Source organism: Ailuropoda melanoleuca, unplaced genomic scaffold (assembly GCF_002007445.2).
Source record: "Ailuropoda melanoleuca isolate Jingjing unplaced genomic scaffold, ASM200744v2 unplaced-scaffold1678, whole genome shotgun sequence".
NCBI classification, from domain to species: Eukaryota; Metazoa; Chordata; class Mammalia; order Carnivora; family Ursidae; genus Ailuropoda; species Ailuropoda melanoleuca.
The window spans coordinates 1-6,532 of NW_023185814.1; the positions used below are offsets into that span (position 1 = coordinate 1).

The following is a 6,532-nucleotide window of genomic DNA, read 5'->3' on the forward strand; positions in this document are numbered from 1 at the left end:
GAAACATATCTTGTCATGCAAGGCTTGCCTGAATCACCCAGTTCTGACTGTCTAAAAGACAAATTTTCTGAAGATCAGAGATGTGTATCCACAACTGTGGGTTTCATCTCCAGGTGGATTAAGTAACTTGACTCTGTTCTAAGGCCAGAGATGGCTCCCTTGACCTTGCTGGGTTGGGGTGTGGTCTTGACCGCCAGTGAAAAGGCTGGACTGGGGAAATGCTGGAATAAGCAGAGTAAAATTCTTCTTTCTAATGAAGAAACATCTGATAGCTTATACTTTGCTTGGAGAGGGTAGCAGGATTTTTATATAAAATGGCACACAATATGGTAAAATAATCACACACACAAGAAGTCACTTACCAGTGTGACTGCATTCGTGTCGGCCCATTGCTGTTCCTGAGGAGCAGAGAGACCAGAGACCAATTATATATATAATATACATATTCCTGAGCCAGACTGGGACTTAACAGTTATTTCTCCATAAAGGATTTTGAAATAACTTATCATGGCTTCTGTGCCCCCCTGCTTTTCTTTCCTGTCCAGCTCTAAATATATATAATATTATATACCATATGATTGAGATATATATATATGTTTTTAGTTCTGAATCATAAAACACCCGTATATCCTAGAATGCTGTCACATCCATGACTTGTTTGTTTCCACATAACTGATGGGGGAAAGAATTATTCTGTCTTACAGAGACTTAGACATTTGCCCAGAGTCACCCAGTAAGTTAGTGAGTAGAGAAGATGTAGATTTCATTTGTAAGCCCCACCTGCCCCTGGTCTCCATGTTCACCTCTTCTCTATCTCCTTATTCCCTCCTTCTGTAGCCTCCCAGCCTCTGTCTTGCTCTCCTTGGCCTCACCAATTCCTTCTCTCACCTTCTTTTCTGGGTCTGCCTTCCCCAATGCGAGGTTCAGTCTTCTCTTTCTTCTGTCCTCCTTTCCTCGCCTGGCTCCCTCCTCTCCTGTCCTCTCCCCTCTCTCTAAATCTCCCCCTTCATTTGGAATTCTTGTGAGAGACTCAGAGAATTAAGTACACTGTCCTTGAAGCCTGAGCTACGTTTCATTCAATCCATCAATTATTTGAATTTTCCTCGTTCCTCAACAGCCAGCTTGAAGAAGCCCTGGGACCCATTCCCTTTTCCCTGTGCAGTGAGAAGCATCGGTTTGTTTTCATCAGATGATTTTTCTCTCTTGCTTCAGTCTGGCCCTGTACTCCAATGCGAAAAGCCACAGAAGACTCACGAGCACATGTGAATGCCCACGTTCTGCCCAGTTAACACTCTTTATTGGCTTCGTGCTAAGAAGCTCTGTTTGCCAGTAACATGTTAACTGAACTAAACAAAGTTTACAGTCCGTAAACGGGCTGTACTCCAGCCAGAGGCAGCCACTCTAAATCGTTTCCCTTAAAACAGGGAAAATTTTTTCTTAAAAAAATATCTGTTTTTCAAGCATAGCCTGGGAATTAGAAATCAACACTGTGGAACTTCTTATGAATGTGGGCTTACCTGATTTACTGTCCAAAGAAACCCAGATGACTCCCCGACCAAACCTGTGACTTGCCAGCTCAGCTCAAAGAGAAAGAGAAAATAAAACAAAAGCCCAACCTGTTTTCTTCCTCTCCTTAATGTCTGCAGACCTTCCCTGCTGCAAAAGAGCCCCACCATGTGCCTGTGTTAAAATGGGAAAATTTAATCCACAGTTACTTGCTATGGTGTGGAGCACGTTGTCTTGCCAGTAGTGAAAAGGCAGTGTTGGAATGATTTCAGCTGGACAGGGAAGAAAGGCAGGCACGTTGGGGTAACTGGTAGATTGGATCTCTTCCTGCCCCGGGCTGTGTCTCCGGGTCACAAGTTTGCCCAAATGCAACGCCCGCCCAGGAGTTAAGCCTCATTGTCACGGGTGGCAGTGACTGCTCTAAAGGCAAGTATTGTTGGGGGAGGACAAGAGCATAGGTCTGGGGGTTGGGGGACACCTTTAACAGGGCGCTGTGCAGAAGGAAAAGGATGTAGAAAGGGGAACCTGCGAGAAACCCATTTCTTGAGTCAGACTGGGAGTTAGCAGTCATTAACCCTGAAAGGATTTTTAAATACTCCCTGATGGCTCCTCCCATGGCCCCCCTGCCTTTCCTTCCCATCCAGCTCTGTCATTTCAGGGAACACGCCTCTGGGGACCAATGATGTAGTAGTGTCCACAGTAATAATCGCGAGTGTCTGCATTCTTCTGGAATGAACCGAAAGAGTTCAAGTCAAAACCGTTCAAATGCTCTTTCTGCTTCTTTATATGACAGTCATCACAGAAGGGGGAGGGAGAATATGGAGTTTACATTGCCTTCATCCCAGATTCCTAGTGACCACATGTGGCTTTCCCTCCCAATGCACTGACGAGGAATCATCCCCGGCTCTGCGCTCAGTCTTAGGGAGGCTGGGAAAGGCAGTGGAGCCATGGGATTGGGTGAACATCACTACCTTGTTACAAACTATTATCAGTTTGTTTTGTGTTCTTCCAGCTCCTTCCCTGAGAGTTCCTTAGGTATACTTAAAGAACAAGACAATATGGGCAACTCCTGCTTCATATCAGTAATCACTTCCTAAAAATACACCATTCTGTGTCAAAACACTAGCAGGGACCTATTTCCTATTGTTTTATAGGTAAAACAAACACAGTGCAACATACATCACGCAAAGCCCATTACTTCTCTAAATCATAGATAAAATCCAGTAAATCAGCTAGAGATAAAAATTTTTAAATAATAAAAACTTAAGACATTGCTTTTCTGAATCCAAAAAAGTACTTTGCGTTTAACAAAAGACAGCTATTGGCTACTATAAGCATCCTGACGAGGAGCCCAGTTTAAAAATGGGCAAAGGACACGAATAGATATTATTTCCAAAGAAGACGGATGAATAGCCAGCAGGTACATGAACAGGGGCTCAGCATCACTAAGTACCAGGGAGATGCAAATCAAACCACAACGAGCTGTCACCTCACACCTATCAGATGACTATGGCCAAACACACAAGCAATAACAAGTGTTGGCGAGGATGTGGAGAAAAGGGAAACCCTCGTACACTGTTGGTGGGAATGCAAACTGGTACAGCGATTATGGAAGACAGATGGAAGTTCCTTCAAAAATTAAAATAGAACTACCATATGATCCAGCAACCCCTCTTTGGGGTTTATATCCAAAGGAAACAAAATCAGTATCTTGAGGAGATACCTGCACTCCCACGTTCATTGCAGCATTATCCTCAGTAGCCAAGTTCTGGAAACAGTCTATGTTTGTCAGTGGATGAGTGGATAACGAAGATGTGGTAGGCGTATACAATGCCATATTGTTCAGACATGAGAAAGATGGAAATCTTGCCATTTGCCACAATATGGATAAACCTTAGGTCATTATGCTCAGTTAAAAAAAATCAGACAGAGAAAGACAAATACCGTATAATCACACTTATACGTGGAATCTAAAAAGAAGTCAAACTCATAGCAACAGGGAGTTGTAATGGTGATTACCGGGGCCTGGGGATTTGGGGAGATGAGGGGATGCTGGCCAAAAGGTGAAAGGCTTCAATTGTAAGGTGACTAAGTTCTGGGATCTAACACACCGCATGGCGACTCTAGTTATAATTCTGGATTGTACACTTGGAAGTTGTTGAGACGGCAGATCTGAAGCAGTGAGAGTGTCAGACGTGAAGTCGCAAAGGCTGGGGTAGTGTGTCGGCCAATCGACACCTGAAGTGTGTTGCTCACTTCCAAAGTTTCCCGGAAGAGATAACTGCAAACCAAAACAAAGGAGAGACACAACACAACAGACAAACTTGACACAGAAACAAAAAGCCAAGTTGGATCTTTTGGGAGAGGTTAGATTTAGTGACTTGTCCATTGAAAAGTGTGTAGAGCTGTTGGCTTAACAAAGCACAGGAGTTGCTGCCAAGGCACTGGTTCGAATTGACGCCTGTCGTTGCAAAAAGGGCCAATCTCATAGTATAATCGTAAAAAATAATAACTAAACTTTTAAACTAAAAATTTCAAAATAAATTTGAAGTCCTATAAAAGTGTCATCACACACTGAAATTAATTTCTCAGACAGCAATCTGAGCAGCTGTGCGGGGCTGCCTCCGCAAGGGAGACAGCCGCTAAATTCTGCACGTAGCTTTTATTTTCTCTGTTATCAGAAAAGCAAGGGCAGGTGCATCAAAGCGTGGGAAAGGAGTACAAAGGGATGGCAGCTATCCTGAAGCCCTAAAGCAGGCTTGCATCGTCCCCTACACGCCCGCACGTATGGAGGCAGTCATGGGACAAGGGAGGAGGGGGGTGTTTGGGCGAGCAATCCCCAGGCGCAGGAAGGGGGGAGCTATACTCTATAGCTGCTAACCTATGCCCTGCCCCTGGGGATCATGGGATCCCTCTCCTAGCGGCCCATTGTGTACAACACCCCGAGAACAGGAAGGATGCTGACATTTCAGCTGCTTCCACAATCACTCCTTAGGGTTTACAATACATTTTCCAGAATAACTCCACACAGAACACATCAACAGAAGCATTCCACTAAATGATGCAATTACCAGCAGTGTCACGTCATCAAGGACAAGTCAGAGAGCACAAAGAGACGTCCATTTTGAGTCTTATTCCATTGCTTTGTCTACCATCTCAGAGGATGGATCACAGTCATCCCCTTCCGGAGCGTCAAGTACCATGATGTGAAGACAGTTCCCAGTTCCTTGAAATGGGACACGGACAAGCCTCAGGCATGACTCATTCCACTCTCTCCTCCACCGGTTCACCCCCACACCATCTCAACCCCTCTGAACAGCCACTGTGATTGCTCCTCAACCTTCCTACTCTCTCAGGGATTAAAGCCGATCAATACTCCCTTAAAATTCCTGACTTTACTTCACTGTGAGGAACTGGTAATCGAAACAACCAGGAGAAGAGTGCTGTCACCTTGGTGAAGGAGTGGAGAAGCCGTCTTGGATGCTCCAGCCCCAGCAGGTGCAACATGGACAACAATCTAGGAACACAGTTCACAACCAGGAAGCCACAGCCATGGGGCTCTCATCTAGCTGCATCCCAACTACCTATAGCCATTCCAGCCCCCCCAACTGGAGCCCCAGTCTGCATGGAGGAAAGACAACTCATACCCTCCGTCTCTGCCTGAATTCCTAGCACATGAAATCACGAACGTAATAGAATTGTTGCCTTATGCCAGTGACTTGTGGAGTGGTTTGTGGTACAGCAAGAGAAAGTTGGGTCACCTGAGTAGATTCCTAGAAGTAGCATTGCTACGCAGTTGGTACACGTATTTGTAATTTTGATAGGTATTACTGGATTGCCCCCTATAAAGTGTTAACCAAATTACATTATACCAGCATTGTATTAGTTTCCGCATATCCCTGCTCATGATTTTATCAGCCAGTCTGATCAGAGAAAAATCATATCTTAGTGACTTTCATACGCATTCCACAACATGAGTGTGAGTGAATATTTTTCATATGTATAGGAACTGTCTTTTTCCTTATTGATACACCTGTCTTATATATTTGTTGCCCATGTTTAAATTCTCTTGTTAATCGTTTTGAAATTGGTTTGTGGAAGTTCTTTATGGGGCCCCAGATGATCACGTTTCCTCTTCTTCTTGGCTTCTTTCTTTTCAACTTCCAATTTTGTTCACTTGTGTCGTGGCTAGTCTCTAGAAGAATGTCAAATAATCACAAGGACAGGAGGCCTCCTTATGCTCTTCCTAACTTCTGTGGCAATACTTCGGTGATTCTCATTGAACAAGATGCTTGGAGGTTCAGATGGAAAATTTTACCATCCTGAAAAAATAACCGATTATGAGATGTTGAATTTTAACAACTTACCTTTCAATAGCAAAAGGGATTACCAGATTATAATACATTATAAATATATAATAATACATAATACATTAACTTATACAAAAGTATTTCCTGATATTGATCCTTCTTTGCCTAGCAGGTAAGGTATTGCTGGATTCTATTTGTTAATTGCGACGTCAGGATTTGACATTGCTTCATAGTGATCTTGCCCATTTCTGAAACAGAGTAGCTCCTCTCTCTCTAACTGCCCCATTACCCGGGTTCCAGCTGTTCCAGCTGCATCAGCTTTCGGGCTCCCCTCTTCTTTCCGAAGCTAGCAGCCATGTTGTTCCTCTGAACAGATTCTTCACCTCCAGAGGAATTCTGGTTCTATCTTTTAAAAGAAAACAAGATTGTTTACCACCACCACCCTTCCCCCATCATGACGTCCATTCTTAGGCAAGTCTGACATTGAAGAGAGACTGAAGGATGGATTCCAAAGCCCTGTCCCTCATCGTGCTTGACCTTACCTGCTTTTCAGGAATCTTACTGGGCTCCTGCTTCACTTCCTTTGCCTCCCTACCCCTTCCCCCTTAGTGCGTGGAAACAGAACAATTGTGGTCATCGAGAGCCGTAGAGGAGCCCTGGCCCTGACCACGGAGGTGAGCACTCGGAGTCTTGGCCCCCGTCCACCTCCTGACACC

The 6,532-nt window shown here is 44.4% G+C and overlaps 1 long non-coding RNA gene across 1 annotated transcript; it reads right to left on the reverse strand.

Annotated features, from left to right (window-relative positions):
- Positions 1 to 2,073: 2,073 nt before the first annotated feature.
- Positions 2,074 to 6,510, reverse strand: LOC117797870. The gene is made up of 3 exons (XR_004622719.1): positions 6,359 to 6,510; positions 6,106 to 6,222; positions 2,074 to 5,828 (listed from the first exon to the last, which is right to left on the reverse strand). It is a non-coding gene; the product is annotated as an uncharacterized LOC117797870 (long non-coding RNA).
- Positions 6,511 to 6,532: the final 22 nt, after the last annotated feature.